We start from the raw sequence: 25,564 nt of genomic DNA, 5'->3' as shown, positions 1-25,564 counted from the left end.
GCGTGATTAATTGCTACTACAAATGTGTGTTGTGACGTAACTTATTGTTCCTACAAGCACGTGCGTTTTGTTGCCTACGATTCACACTAATGTACATTGTTGTCCCACTGCAGCTGTCCAGTGTGCAGCCATTAGCTCAACACTGGCAGAAGGCTCTCAATCAGCCCCTCAGCCGCCCCGCCTCCCTTCAGGGCCCGGCGTGAAGCAGCCCAGCGTGGTCCCGGCGCCATACGGTGGTAATTTTAATTGCAATCGATTCTACATAATGTAATTGCCCCAAGCCTACCTTGCAGGGATACTTTGGGACTTTTAGTTCTCTCTCTCTCTCTCTCTCTCTCTCTCTCTCTCTCTCTCTCTCTCTCTCTCTCTCTCTCTCTCTCTCTCTCCCAGCAAAGCACTCCACATCATCACATCCCTCACAGCCAAACCACCCCGCCACACCCTCACGACACTCACCACCCACACCGCAGTTACCCAGTAACACTTCCAGCGCAGTCCCCCTCCACGACGCACAAGAAAAGGTTGCGTAATGACACTTTTTCACGGACGACTCGAGGAATAATTTGCAGCCGCCTCTGCTGGACTGTCATGCACTGTTACCCTTCCTTCCCACCTTGCCTTTCCTTCCCTGCCTCTCCCTTTCCGTCCCTCAGTGGTGCGTCACGCGACTTTGCATCGTCAGCCGCTGCAGTGAAGGCCTCCCCTCTCCCTCCTTATACCCCCTCACATACTCTCTCTCTCTCTCTCTCTCTCTCTCTCTCTCTCTCTCTCTCTCTCTCTCTCTCTCTCTCTCTCTCTCTCTCTCTCTCTCTCTCTCTCGCTTCCTCCCACGCTGAAGACGTAGTTGGCGGCCATCCATCTGTTGTCCAGGAGCCTCCCCTCCACCACCGTCATGTACCATAAGTCTTGCCTGCCTCCATCCATCCACCGCCACTGATACCGCCTCTCCAACACCACTACTATATAAGTGACTGCCCTTTCTCACCGCCACTACTACTACTGCTACTACTACTACTACTACTACTACTACTACTACAAGCACCACCTTCACCACCATCATGTGCCCAAAGTCTTGCCTGCCTTCATCCATCCACCACTACTGATACCGCCTCTCCATCACCACTACTGCCACCACCACCACTACTACCAAATAGGCGAAATGAACATCCTTGCCTTGTCTCTTCATCACCGCCACCACCACCACCACCACCACCACCACCTCCACTACCCACGCGAACGAGCTGTCACTTCTCGTTCCTCACCTCCCCTCTACCTGTCCTTCATCGCGGGAATAACAAGGCTGTCCTAAAGAAGGTGGGTCCTCCGCACTGCCACCATGTCACTCCACGCTCCTGCCGCAACGGGGGCCCTGTGTATGAGGCGTCTTGCTGTCATCGTCTCTACTTGGGAGTTTTGCAAAGGTGGCAGCTCTTCCCTGCCGATCTTTGAGTGTATTTCGATCAGCCACGTCAGGAAGTTTGAGTAAAGAGAGGAAGGGAGTTTGGGAATGGTATGTATGTGAAAGTTTGGCAATGGTAATATAACCGTTTTGTTTCCTCGTTGCTGTGTCTCTGGTCTGTTTTTCGAGTGTTTATTGTTTCTGAGGTGATACGAGACTTCGGTTGTTCAGGCGTGTTTATTTACAATGGTTTGTTTTGTGATGATTTTATTTTTTGCTGATTTATTCATTTCATTTATTCTATTTATTTATTTATTTGTAATATATATATATATATATATATATATATATATATATATATATATATATATATATATATATATATATATATATATATATATACATATATATATACACACACACCGTTCATTGTTTTCTTATCGGCTCGTGCTTCGTGGCAGGTTTATTTTTCATCACGTTGTTGTTTATTGGTGCCACTTCTATATTTTGTGGCAGTTTTCTTTCATACATTTTCACTGACTTTCTTTTTCATCCGTCATGTGTTTTGTAGTTGTTTTTTTTTATTCGCCTTCGTTCAATGTTTTTTGGTGTCGGTGAAATATTTTGCGGCAGTTTCTAACACACCTCAGTTCACAAATTCTTTTTTATCCGCCCTGCGTTTTGTAGTAATATTTTTATCAGCTTGGTTCACTGTGTTTTTTGGCATCGTTTTATATATTTTGCAGCTTTACTATCCACATGCACTCAATGTTTCTTTTTCACTCATCAAGCAATTCGTCGAGTTATTTTCTTCAGACAAGTTCGTTCAATGTTTTGTCATCGGTTATCATGTCAGAATACTCCAGATCGTACCCTCTCGTGTGTGTGTCAAGACCACTTCATTCTACTCTCTCAAGGCCACTCGACAGGAGACCCACTCAGCCACGACACCAAGAGCCGCTACGCTACTTGACTTCAAACATTTCTCTCGTCTTTCTGAATGAATAACACGCAGAATCATTTTGTTGCACTCGGATCCACGAAGACTTCATCCACACACGCAAAGCTCTTCGTTACCGTCTTGTTTCTCTTGAATAATCCACAATATCCTTCTGTCATAGACCTGGCTTATTTTTCTAAGTACAACAGCGTCCTTCTAGACTTCATCCACACACGCAAAGCTCTTCGTTATCGTCTTGTTTCTCTTGAATAAAGCACAATGTTCTCCTGTTTTGTATCTTTGTTTTTTTTAAGTACAAAAGAGTTCAGGAAGTTAAGATGGATATAACTTTTCGTAGCCTTCCTTCAGGTATCTCTCGTATGTGTGTGTTTGAAGTGAACTTACAGAGCACACGACGTTATGCATCGGCTTTTTTTTTTTTTTTTTTTTTTAGTATTGCGGCGTTCTGGAAGTTACATGTATACTCTGTGATGACTTGGTTCCCTATACGTAGCCTTTCCTAGCTCTCCTTCAGGTATCGCTCTCTCTCTTATGTGTGTCTTGGCGGTAAACTTACAGAGCACACGACGTTACCTTGAATTTCCAGCAGTTATAATCTATTCGTCTCATTACTCATAACTTCTCTTCACTCCTTGCTGCCTCGCTGTGCTCCCTTAATATCCACCGCAATGTTGCAACACGGTTTTTTCACTGCTGCAACACAAACACACGACTTGCTAACTGCGCGCGTCCCCATCTCTCCTCCCAACTTCTGTCTAGTCGAGAGGCTCCACGATGTAGCGCTTGCCTCGCGCCCTCTTGCTTAGTCGTGTCATTCGCCTCTTTTACACGGCCAGGTACAGTAAGACGGTACCTCTGCCTCCCCCTCATCAACCCTTACATCAATTTTGCAACGATCCAAACGCAAGGCAAGGGTGCATTAAACTATCACACACACACACACACACACACACACACACACACACACACACACACACACACACACACACACACACACACACACACACACACACACACAAAGAAAAAAATCTGTCGTCATTACTTTTTTTTATCCTTTTAACGACGCGACACGTGAATCTCTCGCTCTCTCTCTCTCTCTCTCTCTCTCTCTCTCTCTCTCTCTCTCTCTCTCTCTCTCTCTCTCTCTCTCTCTCTCTCTCTCTCTCTCTCTCTCTCTCTCTCTCTCTAATCCATGTCTCGTCCTGTATGCATTTACAGATTCAGAAGAAGACTTTTAAATCCTTGATATGCACACACTCTCCACCAAGAGAGATATACATGAATCAAACACAAGGATTGACTGTGAGGCGCCTCCTTCATGTCCCTCCAAGACACACTACGCAGTTCTTCCTATTCACTTTACGATCACTGGGCTGTTACTTAATATACAGACCACTACATTAACTTTATATTCTTCAGTACGGTTCACGGACGCGGTAACAGAAGTGGGTAGCAGGAAACTAATCGAGTAGTGGACGAGTAATGTTCATGGAGTTTTGTCTTCGTATCTGCTCCTACTTGCTTGTGTTCTTAGTTGCTTATCGTAGAATCGTGGTCAGATATCTTACACACCACACTCCCTTCCTCTGTGTTTTGTTTTCTTCACTCATAAGTCCCCTGATCAGCTTCACATATGCGTTTAGTCATGGTAGCAAGCAGGGTAACATACTACCTTTCTCTTTTTCTGTGTTTAGTTTGTCCTCATCAGAAGTCCCCTGATTAGCAGAGGTTCTATCAGTTGTCAGATTGTATAGGGTGATTGCCAGGTGATGGGAAGACGTTAGACTGAGTGAAAACGTAAAACACAGTGGAAATGATAGCAGATGGTTACTGGATTCTTGATGTCGACTATGTACTTGTGTATGTGTATATATTCCTCCTTGTTCCTTCAGTTTTCTACATTACATTTCTTGGCTTGTTGTCCACTTCCTTCTTTTTCCATATTCTTAAAGTCTTTTCTAATCTTTACTTGTTTAGTTTTTGGTCTGTTCTCTTTTTTTCCTCCTTTATCCATATTTTTTTTTGTCTTACGCAGTTTCTGTTTATTTAGTTTTTGGTCTGATCTCCTCTTCCCTTTTCTTCCACATTCTTGAAGTCTTTTCTGATTCTTACTTCTATAGGTTTTGATATGTTCTCTTCTTCCTTATATTTTTTTTATTTTCTGTATTTTTAAATCTTTTCTAATTTTCACTTTTTCAGGTTTTGATCTCTTCTCTTCTCCCTTTTCCCATATTCTTAAAGGCTCCTATAATTTTTATCTCTTCAACATAGATACGACTGCTGAGGACCACTCGTGACTTGGCGTGGCCCAACACCCAATACTAGGTCTGGAAGCGGCCCACACGCCTCCCTCACCCGCGGTCGTCGACAGTCTGGAGTCGCGCTGGGAGTGGAGAGGAGGCAAGGAAGTGGAGGGGAGGGAAGGGAGTTGAGGGGAGAGGAGGGGAGGAAGGGGAAGGCAGGGAGTGGGGGAGAGAACAGCCGACGGGCCACATCCAGACCAACAAATTATTCCATGTGGCCCGCCATTGCGTCTGACAATGACAGAAATTTTTAATCATTTCAGGCTTAGGAAGGACAGACTGAATGTGTATATGTATGTATATGTATTTGTACGAAGGAAGAAAATGGATTTTTTTTTTGGATTTCATTAGTACGAATATTACTTTTTAAAAAAATATTATCGCGTAGATAGGTTTGTTTTCTTGTTTGGTTGTTTGTTTGTCTGATTGATTGTTTGCTTCTATTGACACGTCTTTTACATCAGTTTGTTTTCTTGTTCAATTGCTTGTTCGTTAGTTTCCGTTTCACAAATGTCTTTTGCATCAGTTTGGTCTTGTGTTTGAGTCTTTGCTGCTTGTTTTTTGTTTACTTTTTTAGTTTCTTTGTTTGATTACTTGTTTGTTCACTTCTTTGTTTCTACGTTACACACGTCTTTTCCATTACAAGTGCAGACGAAGCTCCTGACGATGGAGGAGAAGAGACGAGTGAGGCGCGGCCCGATGACCAACTCTTTACTGTGGCACTGGCGGCGTAAGTACCTCGCCATCAAGAGCGCGGCAGGAATATCGGCCAAGATTAGTGAAATGGCCCGGCGGTCCCACTAATAGCCAGCCTGTGGGCCAGCCTCGCCACACCCCGCGTCCCTCAATGGCTGCGATGCATTCCTGATTGATTGCCGCGCCGCCTGTAATGCGCCTATTCGTTTTTCTCTTATATTGAACACCCGAAACATTCCCTGGGACGCTCTTTTTTTTATTAATTTTTTTAATCAACATTTCGGTGCAACATTTTAGTTATGTGAGGTTAAGTTAGGTTAGGGTAGGGTAGAGTAGGTTAGGTTAAATTAGATTATGTTAAGTTAGGTTAGGTTAGATTGATAGGTTGGGTTAGGTTAGGTTAAACATTTCCAAACACACGCATTCTTTGTTTCCAAGTGTGTGTGTGTGTGTGTGTGTGTGTGTGTGTGTGTGTGTGTGTGTGTGTGTGTGTGTGTGTGTGTGTGTGTGTGTGTGTGTGTGTGTGTGTGTGTGTGTGTGTGTGTGTGTGTGTATATACGGATGCATTGTTACCAGAACATCCCCTAGCTGCAACAAACCTTTATCCACTTCAAGGCCACCTAACCTAACCTAACCTAACCTAACCTTGTCGTGCCCGTGCAGCAAGATTTACCCCTCGCTTATGGGCAGGTGTGAGTGTCCCGCGCCATCACTCCCGCCCTCGCCACCTTTATCGGCCTGCCAAACACTGCTTCATCTTGTCGTCACGGTAATTCCCTCTGATATAATGGCGTTTCCCACCTTCCATATCCAGTCTCATCTCTCTATCTATCTATCCATCTATCTATCTGGTTACATTTTCTGTTCACCTATATGTATATCTACCAGTCTGTTTGTGTCTGCAATCTACCTGTCTGTGTCTACCTAATTCTATCTATCTATCTAGCTCTCTATCTGTCTATCTGTCTGTTTGTCTGTTTACCTATCTATTTACATATCTATTTACACATCTATCTATCCATTTGTCTGTCTTTCTCTCTGCCTATCTATCAATGTTTGTCTATCTGTCTGTCTACATAGTATGTGTCTGTTTCTCATTCTGTATGTCTGTTTCTCATTCTGTATATTTAATTAACCTCGTCCCATGACAGTTATAAAGAAGAAGAAGAAGAAGAAGAAGAAGAAGAAGAAGAAGAAGAAGAAGAAGAAGAAGAAAAAGAAGAAGAGGGAAGGAAGAAGGAAAGAAAGAAAGAAAGGAAGAAAGATTTACAACAACAACAACAACAACAACAACAACAACAACAACAACAACAACAACAACAAGTACCACGGGTCAGCCAAGAGTGCTACATATACATAATTTGGTTTTCTCATTGAGACGAAAAGAAGGAAACGAAGAGAGAGAGAGAGAGAGAGAGAGAGAGAGAGAGAGAGAGAGAGAGAGAGAGAGAGAGAGAGAGAGAGAGAGAGAGAGAGAGCTTTTCTTTCCCCAAACCCCCAAACCTTCCTTTTTGTTTTTTTTCGGAGAGATGGAGGCCGGAGAGGGAGCGAGGAGGAGGAGGAGGAGGAGGAGGAGGAGGAGGCCGGCCTGCATCACAACACCTGGCCCGGAGCCCTTAAAAGTCCGCATCCGCCACTGATTAAACCCTTGATGATGACGAAGGGCGGATGGTTGGCGCAGTTATGGGCTCGCGTCCGATAACCTGGCGACAAATGGCAACTGTGACCGCCACTCGGGGACTTTAGTGGACGATTGACCTTATATCCGACCCGCCACCACCCCCACCCCCAGTAACAGCCGCCGCCGCCGCCTTAACGCATCCCATCATAAAACAAAGCAAGGGCAGCGCTGGGTGTTGCGTTGCGTCACATTTACAAGGTCCTGTTCTGCGGCGGATGCGAGGCGGAAACATTCATACGCAGAAGTGACTGGCGGGGAAGTTGTGGGAGATGGCCTTCGTATTATTGTCTTCCGGGCATCAGCAGGAGGAAAGGTCGAGATGCATGGAAGGTGTCTGCGTAAGGGAGGGAATATAAAGAGATTAATTCACAGACGTGGCTTGCAGTGAGTTCTGACATGAATTCACCTATTTTTTCTCAGCGCGTGTGGAAAATATAGAGAAGAACGTTATTTGCGTGGTTGAAAAAATAAAGCATAATAAAGATCACTATACACACGTGATAGGTGAAAATACGCAGGCAGGTACGCTTCATACAGGGACCTGCCACGTGTAGGTCTGATGGCCTCTTGTAGGTTCCCTTATTTTCTTAAGTTCTGTTCTTAAACGTTACTTGCACTGATATTCTTCGCATCAGTGTTGATAATATTAAGAAAAAAATGGAAGCTATGGAAAAAAAAGACATTACGTAATTAAAAATGAAGCAGTGCGTAAAATTGTCGGGAAAAAAACTAGGTTACAGGGCAGGGTTGGTGGCAAAAAGCAATCTACAGGACCGGGCTGCTGGGAGAAGTAGGCTGTAGGACGCGGGATGACGGGAAAGAAAAGAAAAAAAAAAATAGTATGATGTTGGGCAGGACACGGCGGGAAAACACTGGGCTGCGCACTGGGGCTGGAGAGGAAAAGTGCGGAGCGAGACTGGTTGTGACAGAAAAAAAAAAAAAAAAAAAAAAAATTACAAAAAGTGTAGTTGTGAATAAAAAATAAATAAATAAATAAATAAAAAAATGGCAGCAGGAATTTAGGACAGGCAGAGGGCTGGAGGGGAGAAAAGCAGGCTGTAGAGTGAGACTAAAAGCAGGCTACACAACAGGCAGGGAGGAAAAAAGTAGGGAAGAAGACGCAGAAAACAGTAAGATGGAGACGAGTGATCTACTGTGGTGACCTCTAACAGCAGCAGCCTGAGGAGAAGCAAGAGCAACAGTGTGTGATGCGGGTAGCCTTCAGTAAGGAATGATGCAATGTTTGTGCGGCGGGACTGTGCCTAGAGTCAGCGGAGAAGACTGAAGGGTAGGTTATGGGATGTTGCGATTAGTTGGTCAAGGTTTTTAGGAAAGGTTTTATATTTCAACGGCATCATGTTGTGGGGTCTGATAATAATTCATTGTGGTATTTCATTGTAACATTTTGTCTTAGCGCTTCATCGTAACACAACACCACGTCACTGAATCACTACACGTCATAGTAACAATTTTGTAACACGCTATCGTACCACGCAATCGTAACATCTGACTAAAACAATCACTATAACACGTCACCGTAACAGTTAGCGGCAACACTTCATCGTGAAACTTCCTCGCAACACATCATAACGCGTCACCGTAACAAGCCATCGTAACAACTTGCGTTAACACTTCTCATTACACTTTTTTTTTTGTAACACTATCGCAACAATTAGCCGCAACACCTCGCTACTGGAACACCGCTAAAAAAAAAAAAAAAAAGAAAGAAAAGAAAAAAGAAAAAAAAGAACAGTAGCAGTCGTGAAGTGTGAAGAATACAAGGAAACCAAGGAAGAACTGAGTGTAGATGAATAGAAACACTTCAGTATCATAGGCAGCTGTTCATTTACTCTGATACATCTGTCTTTATCTACCTGCCCACCTGTCTCTTTGTCTGTCTCTGCATCTATTGTCTCTACCTCTTCTTCACTACACGTGTTTTCATCCTGTTGATCTACCAGTAATAAGCTGTAATTAAGCAGTAAATCTTCGGGTATACTCTCTCTCTCTCTCTCTCTCTCTCTCTGCTGGAAGGAAGTTTTAAGCGTCATTCAACAAGGTGACTTTCTTACGGTCATCTATTCAAAGGCCTTATCCAAATGTATTAAAAATGTGACTATTAAGCACACTCTCTCTCTCTCTCTCTCTCTCTCTCTCTCTCTCTCTCTCTCTCTCTCTCTCTCTCTCTCTCTCTCTCTCTCTCTCTCTAGGTGCCTTCTCGTGCTGTGTAGTAACTTTCCACAGTTCAGAAAGCCATCCACACCTCTTCCTCTTCCCTTAGCCGCTGTTTCCTTGCCACCCTCCTCCTCCTTCACCTACAGTTCTCTCTCTCTCTCTCTCTCTCTCTCTCTCTCTCTCTCTCTCTCTCTCTCTCTCTCTCTCTCTCTCTCTCTCACCTGCAGCTTCCTTCTCTCCCTTCCTCTCTCTCACCTGCTGTTTCTCTTTCTTCCCTCCCTCTTCCTCACCTGCCTTCCTTTCTTACCTCCCTCCCCTCACCTGCAGCTTTCTTTCCCTCCCTTCCTCTCCCTCACCTGCCTACCTCTTCCCTCCCCCCACTTACCTGTCTCCCCTTTTTCCTCCCTCCTTCCCTCACCTGCCACAACCACCCCTCTCCCCTCCCCATGACCCCGCCGGAACCTGCTCACTGGAGGCTCACTCTCACCAGCTTCCGGACACCCCCATCCCCCACTCTCCCCCAGCTCTTCCTCCTCCTCCTCCCTCTCCCTCATCTCTCCCTAACCTTGAGGCGATGCTAAAGTTTTTTTTTTTTTGCCTCTTCTTTTCTTTCCTTCTTTCTTTCATTCTTTTTCCTTTTCTTTGTTATTATTTGTACACAGAAGAAGGAGAAATAGGGCACAGAAAAAGAGAGGTGTGGTGGAATGAAATGATATAGATGGATAGATTAAAAATGGAAAATAAGAAACAGGAGGAGGAGGAGGAGGAGGAGGAATACAAAGGAATGCGCAAAGGGAGACCAAACAGCAACTTAACTAGAGGTCCTTACTCAGGCTGTTTGGTTAACTATTCTACACTAACTACCAATGAAAGGAACAGGATGGTAGAGCAGAATAACAGAATAGTATAACAGAGGAGGAGGAGGAGGAGGAGGAGGGGGATAACGAGGAAGAGGACGAGGACGACAACAACAACAACACTACCACCACCACCAACAACAACATCAACAACAACAACAACAACAACAACAACAACAACAACAACAACAGTAACGGAAGAAGAAGAGGAGGAGGAGGAGGAGAAACAGCACTCAACAACAATCAACAACAACAACAGAGACACAAGGAGGAAGCGAAGAAAGAAGAAGGAAAAGATGGAATGAAAGGAGGCAGAAGAAGAAGGAGGAGGAGGAGGAGGGAAGAAGGAAAGACATAACGTAACAGTTTCCTAAAAGGGGAAGCAAAAGACGGAGAAGCGGAAGCAGGAAAGTAAACAAGAGGAGGGAGGAGGAGATAAAAATGGCGAGGTAACAGAGTCAAAATTGCTGCCTTGTTTGATGTTGTTACGCCGCACCAGGTGACGGAGAGCCAAACTGCGCCCGCCAACGTGACGCAACGACCAGGAACACGAAGGGAATAAGGGCGAGAAACGCACAGGGAACACAAAGGAAGAAATAGGTAGCAGACACAGGGAACACAAAGGAAAAGCAAACACTAGCAGATATCTTGGTCCTAATGAGGCTGTTTTGTCACTGGAAGAACTATAATGATTTATGGCGAGAGATATAGTAGGAGGAGGAGGAGGAGGACGAGGAGTAATGCAAAGGAAGATCAAATGTCATTAGACCTGTTGGCCGTTTGCGACGAGGATATAGAAGATGAAGATAAAGAAGAAGAAAAAAAGAAGAAAAAAAAAGAGGAAGTAAAGGAAAAGAAGAAGACCAGCACCTTTCTGACCATGAACGAAAGTATGAAAAGTATTATCAATGGTGTACAATATCTTATAATCACAGAGAGAGAGAGAGAGAGAGAGAGAGAGAGAGAGAGAGAGAGAGAGAGAGAGAGAGAGAGAGAGAGAGAGAGAGATCCGCTATGGCGACTCTGTATTAAAATCTACAACATTTATAAGCCTCTCTCTCTCTCTCTCTCTCTCTCTCTCTCTCTCTCTCTCTCTCTCTCTCTCTCTCTCTCTCTCTCTCTCTCTCTACGTCTTGTTGTTGGTTCAATCATTTTCAAGACATTGTAAATATAATCATTGTTATGTTTTCATTAATACAGTGAGAAATGTCGCTCGTAAATCTGTCTCTTTTATTGTTTGCTGGGTTGTTGTTGTTGTTGTTGTTGTTGTTGTTGTTGTTGTTTGCTGTTGTTGTTGTTGTTTTGGTGAGTGATTATTTAATGTTTTCTTTCTTTTTTTCGTTCTTTATTTATTTATGTTCCTTAAGCTCTATCTTATTATATTATTTCAGTTTTTTTTTTCGATTGGTTCTTTTAATTCTTGTGTTATATGTTTTAAATTCCGATTATTTACTTATTTACTTATTTTATACACAGTTCTTGCAGCTTCCAATATTGATCTAGTGTTTGCATGTTTTTTTTGTTTTTTTTTTCTACGTGGTTTCCGTTTACGCAGTGTTTCGCATTTGAAATGAGATTAATTTCCACTTCCAACAACTAAATGAACGCGAGTGTGTGTGTGTGTGTGTGTGTGTGTGTGTGTGTGTGTGTGTGTGTGTGTGTGTGTGTGTGTGTGTGTGTGTGTGTGTGTGTGTGTGTGTGTGTGTGTGTGTGTATGTGTGGGTGTGTGTATGTGTATGTCAATTGTATTTTAGTAGCAGTCTTATTTTCTAACGCCATTTTATTTAAACAACTTATATATTTCAATGCTTTATATTACAAGGCAACAGCCCTCACTGAACGGCAACTTCCTCCACATACATCAGTACCGTGGCGTCTGACAAAAGAATAACCCACAGTGACCCGCCTTGCTACACGGGACTTTCATTCATACACGTAGTCTTGCTGCTCCTGAATGCTGCTCGTTTATCATAAGGAAGTGACGGCTGGCGGCGGGAAGGTTATGCTTCGGAGTTGGTTAATGTGAATAGTTACGTATGTGTATTTGTCCGAGATGCATGTCAGAGTTTAGCAAGGCCACCGTGAAGATTAGTTGACTGATTGACTGAATGAATAAATAACTGACTGATTGACTGATTAACTAATTGGTTGACTCGTTATCTAAGAACGAAGATACGAAAAGCAGGAGAGGAAGAAAGGGACAAAAACAAGAAAGGAAGGGAAACGAAATGTAGGAGGAAAAATACATGCGGAAACGATTTCCGAGCAGTTGTTCTGAAACACAAGATGACAAGGCAGAAGGAAAGCAGCCACAAGCAGAACGAGGGAGACTGGGGGAGACTAAGATGACTACAACAGACTGAATGAATAAAGTTGAAGGATTTTGTAAGGAGTTTATCAGCAGATCAGAGAAGCTAAGACTGAGGGAAGGCAATGACTGCAGTGGAAATTGTCGGGTTTCGTAAGTATGTCAGCAGATCAGAGACTGAGGGAATACGCTAAACACAGTGGGAGTTGTCAGGTTTAGCAAGGAGTTTGTCAGCAGATCGAAAAGCCTAAGACCGAGAGAAGATGAAAAATATAGAGGAAGTTGTTGGGTTTTGTAAGGATTTGTCAGCATAGAAGAAAACCTAAGGCTGATGGATAACATTAAGCAAAGTGGAGGTAAGTGTCGTACGCTGTCAGACTTGTAACTACGACAGTGCGAAGTTTGCCGTTAGCAGGATGTGGTTGACTGATCTACTAAATGGCACGTAGCTTCCTTAGATACATCCTCATCACCTCGACCTTTGAAGCCTCCACTGTGTAGGTGATTCACTTCCTATCTTGGGACATTGACCTATCCAGTACCTCACCTATGCATCTAGTTAGCGAAAAGGCGCCACATGACACCTTTGTTTTAGAGCCTGTACCCTCTTACTAATGGATAATTTTTCCCGTATCACTTATAATTTTCAGATGCTTATTTTTGCACTGCAATCTCTTAAATAGTTATGTAGTTTAAAATAAAAAGAAATAACCTCTCTTTTCCATTTCATGTCCTGGGAATGTTACTACAGGAAGACAATTTTTTAAACACTTTTGTACTACAGCTTTGTTTGTTCTGTAGTCTAGAAAAGATAAAATTAACCTTCCATTCTTTTCATGTGCGTCAAAGTTAACAAAGACCGACCATTTTTTTATTTATCTATTCATTTATTTATTTATTCTTTACATAACTATTTCTGGACTCCCGCTTTACTAGTTTTGTGTCCGAGTACGTGTGTTGGAGTCACCGCCGTCGCATTTCGTTCGTGGCTATAAGGAGCATCGCAATAAGGAGCCGGATATCCGGTACCTGTGCTTCATGATAGCCCGGATGTTCGATATCGATCCAGGTATTATTCTACCAGTTTACTACGTACCTGTGTGTGTGTGTGTGTGTGTGTGTGTGTGTGTGTGTGTGTGTGTGTGTGTGTGTGTGTGTGTGTGTGTGTGTGTGTGTGTGAGCCTCTTCAACACGAATGCACTGATTGACTGGCTTTAGTATCGACAATAACAATCTAGTAGCGGTAATTTACAAGTCACTTCCCGGTATCGGCAGTCTGAGTATCGGCTCTTCACTCTGCCGCCACTAACGAAGGGTGTACTCAGCAAAATTACTATGAAATAAACAAAAGCTCCTCGTTTCCTTCCTTTCCTTCGTTTTTTTTTTTTTTTTTTTTCTTTTTACTCCAGTTTATCTTGCCATTTAGAGCTTGTATTCTTAAAACACTTCGTTCTCTCGCCAGGACTATTTTCAAACACCACATAAATTTATCAATCGTGTTCATGTGAGTGTTTTTCCATTGGTGATACGAAATTCTTAGTAAACAGTCACTAGAACCATGAAAACAACTTTGAAAAATCCCCAAAATAACTTCCACTAGGCGAAATGTTTAAGAATACGGAGCTTAATAACTTAGCGACTGTTTTTATCTAACTGTTCCGATCACACTGTAGTAAGACTGCGCCTGGTGCTGAACGCGGGAAGACAAAAAACGCATCGTAGACAAATTATTTACTACACATTTTTCTGTCTTGATCAATTCCCAATCTATTAAAACCGCCTATAAATTTAGGTACACATTAACTTCATTTCCTTAACTCTTGGGGATTTATGTAATTATTCTAGTTAACAGGACCGTATTTTCAAACGTCCCATCTCTTTATCTCTATAATCATTGGCTATAGTAGAAGTTATGGTTTAAAGGACTTTTCATGATTTTAATGATAAAATAACAATTACCCTGCACCATCACAGGAAAAAACATTGATAAGTACAAAATAAAAAACACAGAGAACCCTACCAATCATCTCCGTGGCCTTTGGAAACGCCCCAAAAGAGAGAACAGTGTTAACGGGCACAGGCGGAAAGGGGGAAAGGAAAGAACATCACAGAACAGCCTCCCTCGGGACTCCACGCCACTCATGTCCCCAGCATCCGCCTCGTTGACCCGGCGGCGCCATAGGTCATGGAGATCAGCAGGTATTTCTCTCTCTCTCTCTCTCTCTCTCTCTCTCTCTCTCTCTCTCTCTCTCTCTCTCTCTCTTTATACAGTGGTCATTTCCCCTATCACTCCCACTACTCTTACATCTCGAGCCCTGGGGAGGAGTGGGTGAGGGGAGGTGAGGCATGTGAGGGGAGGGCACCTTGTTCCTCTTCTCCCTATCGATACTTGTATTGGAATGAAGCTTGTAGTGATGAAGCTTATAGAGATGCAGCTTTAGTGTTTGGACGAAGCTTTATTATAGGTAGGTTTAGTATTGGGATGAAGCTTCAGTCAGTGTTTGGATGAGATTTGTCGGAATGAAGCTTCGGTATCTGAGTGAAGCTTTGGTATTGAGATAAGGCTTCAGTCAGTGTTTGGATGAGATTTGTCAGAATGAAGCTTCGGTATCCGGCTGAAGCTTTGGTATCGGGTTGAACCTTTAGCATTTGAGTGACCGCGACACTCAAGAGGGCAAGAACGAGCATCGGTACTTTCTCAAATGGGATGAATATTAATGAGCAGCAACTTTTTTTAAACGTCTCCATGTGTTCGTGACCTTCCCTAACCACCACACCACTCGCCACGACCCCACACCATCTCCCCCACCACCACCACACGTTCATCACCACAACGCCGCAGCCCACATTCCCTTCACCACCACCACACTACCACGGCACCATCTCTCCAATCACACATCACACCACCAGCATCACTCACGGCGCCACACTCCACCATGTAAGTCACTATGCCATCATACTCTCATCACACCATTTCATCACATCATGCGTCTCCTCACCGCTACATTCCTCGCCACACTATTTTCTCTCTCACAGTCTCAAATTGAACAAAACCAGGTGACACGAGGTTGTTTGTCATATGCTACACTAATATAAAGTGAGCAACAGGGACAAAGGTGAGGAAGTAGTGGTTTGGTGATCAGCGCTCGGACGTACAAGTTTGTTCACGTGCCGTATTCTTATCCACTAATTCAACTGTTTCATCTCAACTGTTAGTCCTCCGATGTTCTGCCTGTCACCTTACAAAACCTGAGAAGTGAAAGGTTCCAAGGAGATCAGAGGACGTAAGACTGAAGGAAAACGCTAAACACAATGGAAAAGAGAGCGTCAGGTTACAAGACTTCTGGCCGCGACTGTACGTAGTGATCTCGGGGACCGGAGTTCGAGTCCTGCTGGAAGTTAGATACTTTTCAAGCTATCGGTGACTGGCCGCAGAACACCCACATGCTTCCTGTCAACCATGTCTTCGAACTGTATCGGGAGCGCTGAGGGGCGGCATGAGTCTCTGCAAAGGTGTCACTATAAATATCTACCTGTGCCACTTGCAATTAAGCAGTTGGTCGGCGGGGACACGTCTAAGCTTCCACAAATGTGAGAAGCCAACCACCTGAACCTCACAGAAGAGTTGCAACAGAAATAAGTCACCATATCCATCACCATTAACCTTCACAACACCAGCAGCACCACCACTACCACCAGGCCGCGCCACGCCAGGCAGGCCACCGCCGGGATAACGTTCCGGGATGACAAGTGGTGACGGGCGGGCGTGCCGGTGCAAGGGTCAAGACGCTTCCCTCGACCTCAGTTTACGGGGCTAGTTTTCTGCCTCTCCTCTACTGACCGCTGCCTCCGAAGAAAGGAAAGAATAGATACGTAAAAAATAACACTTGAATTACATCCGTCCTTTCCAAAGTCCACTGTTTCTTTATCTTCCTTAAAAATATATAAATTAACCGCTTCCTTACTGAGTGTCTGATCCCAAGCCGTTTCTCCCACACCAAATTTTCGGGCCGTTTATCTCAATTTCGTGGATGTAGTTTACTTTTATCTTTACACTCTCATTTAGTCATTTATATACTTTTCACGTGTTCAGATAGATCTTAATCACAAGATGCATACGAAATAAAACCACGAGTGGAGAGGAATGGGACTTGTGGAGTGGCGGCGGTGGTGTATGGGAAAGACAGAGAGTGAGATGAAGGGATGGGATTGCGGTAGAACAGAAAAGGATGGGAGCCACAGAGGAAGATGCAAGGAACAGAAACAACTGGAGGAGACTCGTACATGGCGCCAACCCCTGGCTCTAGAGAAACGGCGAAAGACCAATTTTCCTCGCCACTGCTCACCTCTCTATTATTCTGTGGCAAATATTCTTCATCCGAGTCACTTATGAAGCCATCTGACTGAGTTTCATCATTATCTGCCCTTTGTAACTCCATATCAAGAATCACTTCACACTTGAACTCATCACTCTCGGACGGAGATGAAGAGGACATGCTGCAACACATGTCGGTCACACACTGCAAGGCATCACCAGCCACACGCCACACCATACACATTGTCCTTGAAAATGCAGCTTGTGATAAGGTGCCACTTTGTCATTTTGTCATTACAAGTCATAGCAATCACAGAAACCGATACAATGAAGTCCTGTGTATTGTAAGCTAAAACAATGATTTACGGAGGTACTTCCTCAGTCCCTCAGAGAAATTTGCGTGCAGTATTATAGTAACTCATCAGTAACGAGACCCACCTGTCGCAATGTATACCTTTTCATCTATTTTAGTTATTGTCGTCTATTCAAATTATACGTGACGCGCAAACCCCTCCCTCCTGCACCTGGCGACCACCAGTGAGAGGTATTCTTTGCCGTGTTATAACCGACGGCAGGTGCTGGGAGGAGGGACGAGCCGGGGACTGTGAGCTAGGTAACCGACAGAGAGGAGGAAGAGGAGGAGGAAGAAAAAGAAGAACAAGAAGAACAAGAACAAGAGAAAGTAGTAGTAGTAGTAGTAGTAGTAGTAGTATTAGTAGTAGTAGTAGTAGTAGAACAACAACATGACATCAACGATAAACAACGGAGAAGACAGAGTGACACTGTAGCTACATTCCAAGTACTAACAATACTACAAAATTCACCTTGCTCCTCCCACCTAGCCAAGAGACACGACACACACGCGACTCACGTACACGAGCACACCTGACTCAGTCCTCGTACCTGTAATAACGGACCGCACGCCGACAGGTTGTACCAATTATTTACAGATTAAAGGCCAACTCTAAGCTGATTTGCACAGATACAATACGCTTTTTGTTAGATTATTTGTGACCAGCTTTTTGTACGCTTGTAAATATGGCGGTGCGGTACAATCAATACAATCAATGGGCCTTTTTATATAGGGCCTTTTTTTTTTATATACCTGTTGGCTATATATATATATATATATATATATATATATATATATATATATATATATATATATATATATATATATATATATATATATATATATATATATATATATATATATATATATATATATATATATATATATATATATATATATATATATATATATATATATTGCTCGTTGCTCTTAGCCAGTGCCTCTTTTACATAGAAAAGAAAAAGTACTTAAAGCTGTACACGTTAGGACTACACATCCATAACATATTTCTGATTAACTTTTCATTATCTCTCAGTGTATGATCCGTAAGGAATATACACTGGGAGATGCCGCAAAATTACATTCTGGAATATAATACGGGTGTCTGGTCCTTAACTATACAATCCATACATACATTTTAAACTATACGAATTCTACATAACCAGACATAACCAGGAATAAACTCATCATATTTCCGCATGAACAAACCAATATCCTCAACGTAAATACTCCCCAAGGAATTTTTTTTTATAGCCTACGAAAAAAGACCCGCGGAGTGCCTACAAACACACTCCCGTCAGCTGCCCAAAATACGAGCGGGTTGCCCTCTCTCACGGGAAGACGGGGGGCGCTCACTGCCTGGCCGCTAGGAATAACAAACGTTTATTTGCACTTCCAAAACGCAAACCATTAACTGCATATTAAACTTGGGCTGATTGTTTGCTCTGCCGGGTCGCGTTAGACAATGAGGGAGATGGAGAGGCGGTGTTGGCCCGAGGCACCGCCAGGGGGCACGCGGGGCTGTAAACACAAGGCCTCGTTATAATGGTGAGCCCCAGCACATGCCTCCGCCAATTAGCCCGCCCTTCTGGTGTCGTCTTGTCTCGCTTACTAATACTGGCTAGCTACACAGGTGCCTCTTGGGTTGGGTGCCTCTGGGTGACTCTCGAGCCATTGTGAGTTAAGCCGTAGTGAAGGGCACGGTATCATTAGCGATTAATGCCTTTCCCTGTCATTCCGCTGCCGTCTTGCCCTGTCTACTAATGCTACTGATACTTCTTAGGCTCCTGTGAGTCTTGTCGTGAAGAATGTACGATAATAGGAAGAGTTTCTGTCTTTATTCTTATGATCTTTGGGTAGAAAATGTGCGACAATAGCAATCATTTTTGTTTTTATTGATTGAGTTGTATTGCAGAGGAGATAAATTTACGATAATAGGAGCGATCTTTTTTTTTTTTTTGTTCATTCTTCTTAAGGTTGAGTTGTATCGTAGAGGATGTACGATAATATGAACGATTTTTCTCTGTATTTATTAGGTACCGTGAGCTGCATCGTAAAGAAGGTACGGTAGTGTGTACGACTTTTTGTCTGTATCTCTCTCTCTCTCTCTCTCTCTCTCTCTCTCTCTCTCTCTCTCTCTCTCTCTCTCTCTCTCTCTCTCTCCTGAAGGGGCCGTGGCTCAGCCTTAATTAATATTGCCCGGCAGTGGAGTATTCTAGCAATGGCGGGTGATGATGATGATGATGATGATGATGATGATGATGATGATGATGATGATGATGATGACGGTGATGATGATGACAATGATGATGATGACAATGATGATGATGATGACAATGATGATGATGATGATGATGATGATGATGATGATGATGATGATGATGGTGATACGTGTGGTGATTATCATAACGATAGTAATTATGGTTATAACAGTTATGATGATGATGGTAAAGAAGAAGAAGAAGAAGAAGAAAAAAAAAGATGAAAAAAAAAACAACAGTATATAGACTGATAGACAGATGAATAGAAACACAGATTGACTGATTTGCCGACAGATAAACAGACAGACAGACAGACAGATAGACAGATAAATATATGAAGTAATTAATACATGAATCTCTCTCTCTCTCTCTCTCTCTCTCTCTCTCTCTCTCTCTCTCTCTCTCTCTCTCTCTCTCTCTCTCTCTCTCTCTCTCTCTCTCTCTCTCTCTCTCATCTATTTACCTTCCATCCCCTGCCCTGTCTAGCTCTGTTCTAATAATACAAACATAACACTAACCAGGTGCCCCCAGCCCCCTAGGTGAGGGAGGGAGACGGGCAGGTATATTACAGCCCCGCTCAGGTGTTTCTCCTCGCAGCCTCAATAAGCAAGGCAGGCAAGTATACATCAATCTATCAAGGAATGAATGAATAGATAAGGAGAGAAGTAAGTAAATGGCAAGATCTGTGATTAAGATAATGATGAATGAAGATGAATGAAGATGGTCATATACAGTAATGAATGAATCAATTAATTAATTAATTAATAGATATGCAGATAGATAGATAGTTAGATAAATGAATAAATAGACAGATAGATAAATAATAAACAGATAGATAGATAGATAGGTAGATGGACAGATAGATAGATAAACAAACAGATAGACAGATAGATATATAGACAGATACAGCTATATAGATAGAGAGATAAATAGATAGATAGATACATAGGTAGGTAAACGAATGTGCAGATAAATGAAACAGTTGATGAATAAATGAATAAGACAATTAGCAGATAAGCAAAATATATCAAATTATCACCATTTTTAACACTATGCAACAACCGCCTTACATAATTTTAAAAAGCTCCACTTCGTAATTTAAAAAAAATCAAACCGAACACATACATAGAAAAGTTAACACTCAGAAATAACCTACGTGTTCTTCCACATGTCCAAATAATTGCCTTAACTCGCGGGACGCCAGTATTTACACGGACCTTTGGGATGCAAATGCCGGGACACCGTAGTATTTATGCAATAATCGTATGCATACACAAGCAGCCTTCGCTCCCTGTTCCCCCCAACCTCGCACACTATTCCTAAACATTTCGTCCTTTTATCAGTTTCATTTAGCAGGCTGTAGCGGATGCTTGTTGTGGTTTTCAAGCGTTTTTTTTTTTTTTTTTTTCTGTGATTCTAGTGGAAGTTTATGAAAGATTTTGTATCATTTATAGAAAAACACCAATAAGAATACTAATAATTATATTAAAGATGTTGCAGTGAGAGTTATTTAGATATTTCAAGTGTTTTCATGATTGTTGTGACAATTTTATCAAGAATTTTGTATCGTCTATAGAAAACAAACATAGAAACACGTAGAATCACATTTAACAAGTTTCATTGTAAGTTATTATGGATTTTCAAGTGTGTTTTCATGACTCTAGTGGCAGTTTATCAAGGATTCTAAATTGCTAATAGAAAAACTAATCATCTTTGTGACCTTTGAAAATAGACGTGATGAGGGAACAAAGCGTAACATGCTGTAGTGGTAGTTATTTGTGATTTTCAAATGTGCTTTCATGATTCTAGTGACAGTTCATCAAGCGTTCTGTGTAATCAATAGCAAAACACTCATAGGAAAACGAATAGTCACATTTAACAGGCCAAAAAGAACAAGAACAAGAACAAGAAAACAATCATGAGTATCTGACTGATCATCGTTGTGGCCTATGAAAGCTATCTTGATGACAGCCCACAGTGTTTCGGAATACGAGCCCGGGCTGGGTACGGGAGTGGTTCAAGTAATGTTTTCAAGGAGGCTCAAGAAGCGTATCGCGCTGATTGATACGCTCCTGTCGTTATCATTGTTTTCGGAGGCGCTTTTGGCTCTCCCCACGTACTGTTGCCCATCCACCCCAAACCCTTACAAGAATAAATAAACTTGAAATTAAAGTTTATTTATTTTGACCACCACCACCACCACCACCACCATCATCGCCACCACTTGCATGGCTCCCTCCTTAACACCTGAGACCGGCTACACAGAAGACTGCCGATCATATTTTAATCTCTCTCTCTCTCTCTCTCTCTCTCTCTCTCTCTCTCTCTCTCTCTCTCTCTCTCTCTCTCTGCATTCGCCCGAACGCATCTCAAAAGTCATGTCACGCTGGCTGCGGAAATGACTCAACATTTGGGCACTGACAGAATAAAATGTTATTTATTTCTTTTTCTTTTTTTTCTCTCTACTTTTTATGCTCTTGTGCCGGTCGTCTTTGCATGTAAACAAAAATAAATAAATAAGTAAATAGATAAATAAATAAATGAATAAGAAATTAAAGAAAGAACGGAATAAAGGAAAAAAAGAAATTAGAAATGTACGGCACACACACACACACACACACACACACACACACACACACACGGACGGACGCACAGTGCATATAGGAAGCAAGGTGCATAGAAAGAAATACTAGGCTAAAAAAGGAAAAAAATATTCCCCAGACGGCAGCAGTGTTCCCGTGCATGCCAATACGTATGTCTAGAGCGCTGCATGATTAATCCCCGCTACTTACCTACCCTCAGTAAAATAAAACCGTCACGTGCGTGCTGTCTCGACTTACGCTGCCTCACTGACTCCTACTGCGCCTTCCTTCAATTTTAGGTCCTCATCCGCCGACAAGCACTTTATTAAACTTGACAATTTAGATTACCAGCACATTAGAGGATTGAAGACTGAAGAAAGAACGTCAAACACATGTGGGACTGAGTGACGGGGAACAATACTTATGACCACGAGTGTACTACTCAAAACAAGCTTAGTATGATCTGATTTACCTATCTGAAAAAGATATTATTTCCTCATAATGTCACAAACTTCATGTAATGCATATACTGCCATTGACGAGACAGAATATAAGAAAATAACGAAGCTGCAGCAACAGCAGCAACAGCAGCAGCAATACAAACTCATACCGCACACTACATTTCCTCTGGACAGTTCGCAGGTTCGCTCTCCTTCCAGTGCTAACGTGCAGCAAAGATAAGGAAATGACACCATTACAGATCCTCAAGATAATCTCAATGTCAGTCTATCTATACGATCTCTAAAGTACCCCACACTCCCCATACAAATACACGCATTTCCTCTTGCTTTTGCCCCTCTCATCTCCGGTATTAGCTTAGGACAAATAGAACAAAGGAGATAACAACACCTGAGATCCTAATCTTAAGTGTTGCTATCCTGTTGTTTTTTTAGTCTGTAAACTGTCTTGACAACACCTCTGTAACCAAGGTCGACATTCTTAAACATCTCTACGCCGCACCTGTTACTTTCAAAGGGCTGTAGTTGAAGGTACACGAGCTTCTAAGATTTTTTTTTTATATATATGGCTGTAGTGGTAGAATGACAAAATTTTTATTTTGTTAACAGGAGAAACACTCTTTAGAACCCGGTCTTCGAAAATAGTCGTAGTGAGAGAGACGTTTCTGAATTTGAGCCCACGTCCCACACAAACAACGACCAATACGAACTTGCATTGCAGTAAACTGGACGTGAGAATCTTAACAAAATTATCTGCTTCTTGCTTCGTACTAACTAGCCATCCCAGTGTGTTGTAGAAATATAGACAGCTCCATAGTTTTACACAGAACTGATTTGTAGGGGGTCTGATATAACCAGTCGTTAGTTAGTCTCTCTTCTCGATATACTACACATATATTTAGTCCTTGGTGCTTTATGGAAAATTAACAAACCTGCAGAGAGTCCTGATTCTGTATTCTTAAACGTTTTCGGTTCTCACAAGGACTATATTTCAAAAGCCACACAGATGATTAAAAGTTATTACGAATGCTTTGCCAATTGGTGATAAAAAAAATAAATAAATAAATAAAAAAAAAAAAATTCTTGCTACACTATCTCTAGAATCATAAAAAAAAGTACCCTTGAAAACTCCAACAGCTTCTACCAAGGCCATATAAAAAGAATAACTGACAAAAGACGCCAAAATGTTAAGAATACGAGCCTTCACTTGTGGCGGACTCTGAAAACTGTACCAATGTCACTCGCGTTCCTTTCTCAGCTCGATTTGTAGTGACAGGAGGAGACAGCGGCGTAAAGAGACACTTCTTAAAATACAACGCCACGTCAAGGAGCCTTCGTGAGTGAAAAGAGAGGCTTCATTAATGTGAGCTGATTCAAGGGCTTTGCTCCCTTCGTGGATGTGTCGTCCCTTAAGCAACACCAAACAATGCTGTGTGACCTGTGGCTGTTTGGTCTTGAGCTGAGCAGCGCTGGAGACGTTCAGTAAACACATGGGGCGGGGCCGGAGTGCCGTCTAGAACACACACACATACACACACACACACACACACACACACACGGCCAAGATAAGAGAGGCAAACATTACGCAAGCGAGGAGGCATACGTATACAATGCTTGCATGCGTACGTGTGTGTGTGTGTGTGTGTGTGTGTGCGTGTTAAGTATTGCCACACCAGTATACGTTATAACCAGTGAAAATACAACAATACCATAAATATACAAAATAAACTACATTATACGTAAACCTTTCCATCTCCCCTCTGAGGAAGGACACGCATCACTTAAACAGACAATCTCACGTTCATCTATCACCCCTGCGTAGTGGAGATCAGAAGCTATGACGTATCTCTCTCTCGCTTTTCGCAACGGAGGCAAGCGCTGAAGAAGAGGTGACCGACACGCCGCGCCGTCCTCCGTACATCCGCGTTGCTTGGGCTGCTATTTAAAGAAAGGTCTACGTAAATTTATCCCTTGCCTCCTAACCCCATAACCTTAACCTCTGATTGTAAAATACCAACCGTTTTCCTTTCACTATCGTTCTTTTTTAAAACTCCCAACTCGCTTTGATAGTAAGTGTATTTCTTCTTTCTCTTTTTTATACCAGTGATCGTGTATTGAGTTCTGTGTGTGTGTGTGTGTGTGTGTGTGTGTGTGTGTGTGTGTGTGTGTCGCTGATCATGGGTGTGTGTGTCGCACGAGATCCTGAGTCGCGGTAATGAAATATAATGATTCTTGAGTAGATGATGATGATGATGATGAGATGAGGAGTAATAGCAAGAGGAGCAGGAGCAGGAGGAGGGAACGGCAGGGAAAGGATGGACGAGGAGGTGGGTGTGGTTATGTGATGTGGTGCAGAGTGATACTACACGCGATGATGTTGACAACTGTGGTGATGCCGCCATGATGATGCAGTAATGATACTGGTGTTGATTATGATGATGGTGGTGGTAATGATGATGATGATGATGATGATGGTGATGATGATGATGATGATGATGATAATAATAATAATAATAATAATAATAATAATAATAATAATAATAATAAAAATAATGAGCAAAGCGGCTTGTCATTTCCCCGTTGCGTTGGAAGTGCATGTGGGAAGCAGTACCATACGGGTTGCTACATGTATTTACCATCGGGGCTACACACACACACACACACACACACACACACACACACACACTTTTCCCGCATCCACCTGTTTCACCTGCCGCACCTCGCCACAGCCCCATCCGTCACACTGAAACACTGCTATGCCATCCCTTCACTCCCGTCACGCGCCTGGTGACATGACACTGAATGACAACAAGTGTTTACCGCACGTCACAGTGGTCGCGGTGGCACAGATTTGAGAAGTTGGCGGTGCGAGCGAGGGTCTGGCGCACATCTTCCTCACCTGGCTGTGGTGCTGTCGGGGGCCACGGTTGCTACTGTCTAAGGTCAAAATGAAGATGACGGTGATTTGGGATGGAGGACTCGTCACATGGCCCTGATGGCTGGGCCAGCTGCCACACGCCGCGCACTCACCGCCACACCGCCCGGACGCCAGGCACACACTGGAGAGGAGAGAGAGAGGCGCTAGTTAAACCTTCTTCCAAGCCCATCGTGAAAAGCTGTTGCTCTCCAAAGTGACGCTACTGTATATTCAAATTATGGAGAATAGAAAGTAGCATTTCTTACAACAGCATAATGAATGTGTAGTGTAAGAATACT

At 42.8% G+C, this 25,564-nt stretch overlaps 1 protein-coding gene across 1 annotated transcript in view; it reads right to left on the bottom strand.

Moving 5' to 3' along the window:
* LOC135103421 (diacylglycerol kinase beta-like) overlaps positions 1–25,564 on the bottom strand; it is a 56,995-nt gene that overhangs the window by 30,926 nt on the left and 505 nt on the right. The window contains exon 2 of the mRNA XM_064009625.1: positions 25,248–25,407. The gene's annotated coding sequence lies outside the window, so the exon portion shown is untranslated. The remainder of the gene's footprint in view (positions 1–25,247; positions 25,408–25,564) is intronic.

Source organism: Scylla paramamosain, chromosome 9 (genome assembly GCF_035594125.1).
Source record: "Scylla paramamosain isolate STU-SP2022 chromosome 9, ASM3559412v1, whole genome shotgun sequence".
Classification (NCBI taxonomy): Eukaryota; Metazoa; Arthropoda; class Malacostraca; order Decapoda; family Portunidae; genus Scylla; species Scylla paramamosain.
The sequence above is the reverse complement of the archived record's forward strand: the minus strand, read 5'-3'. Positions and strand labels throughout refer to the sequence as shown.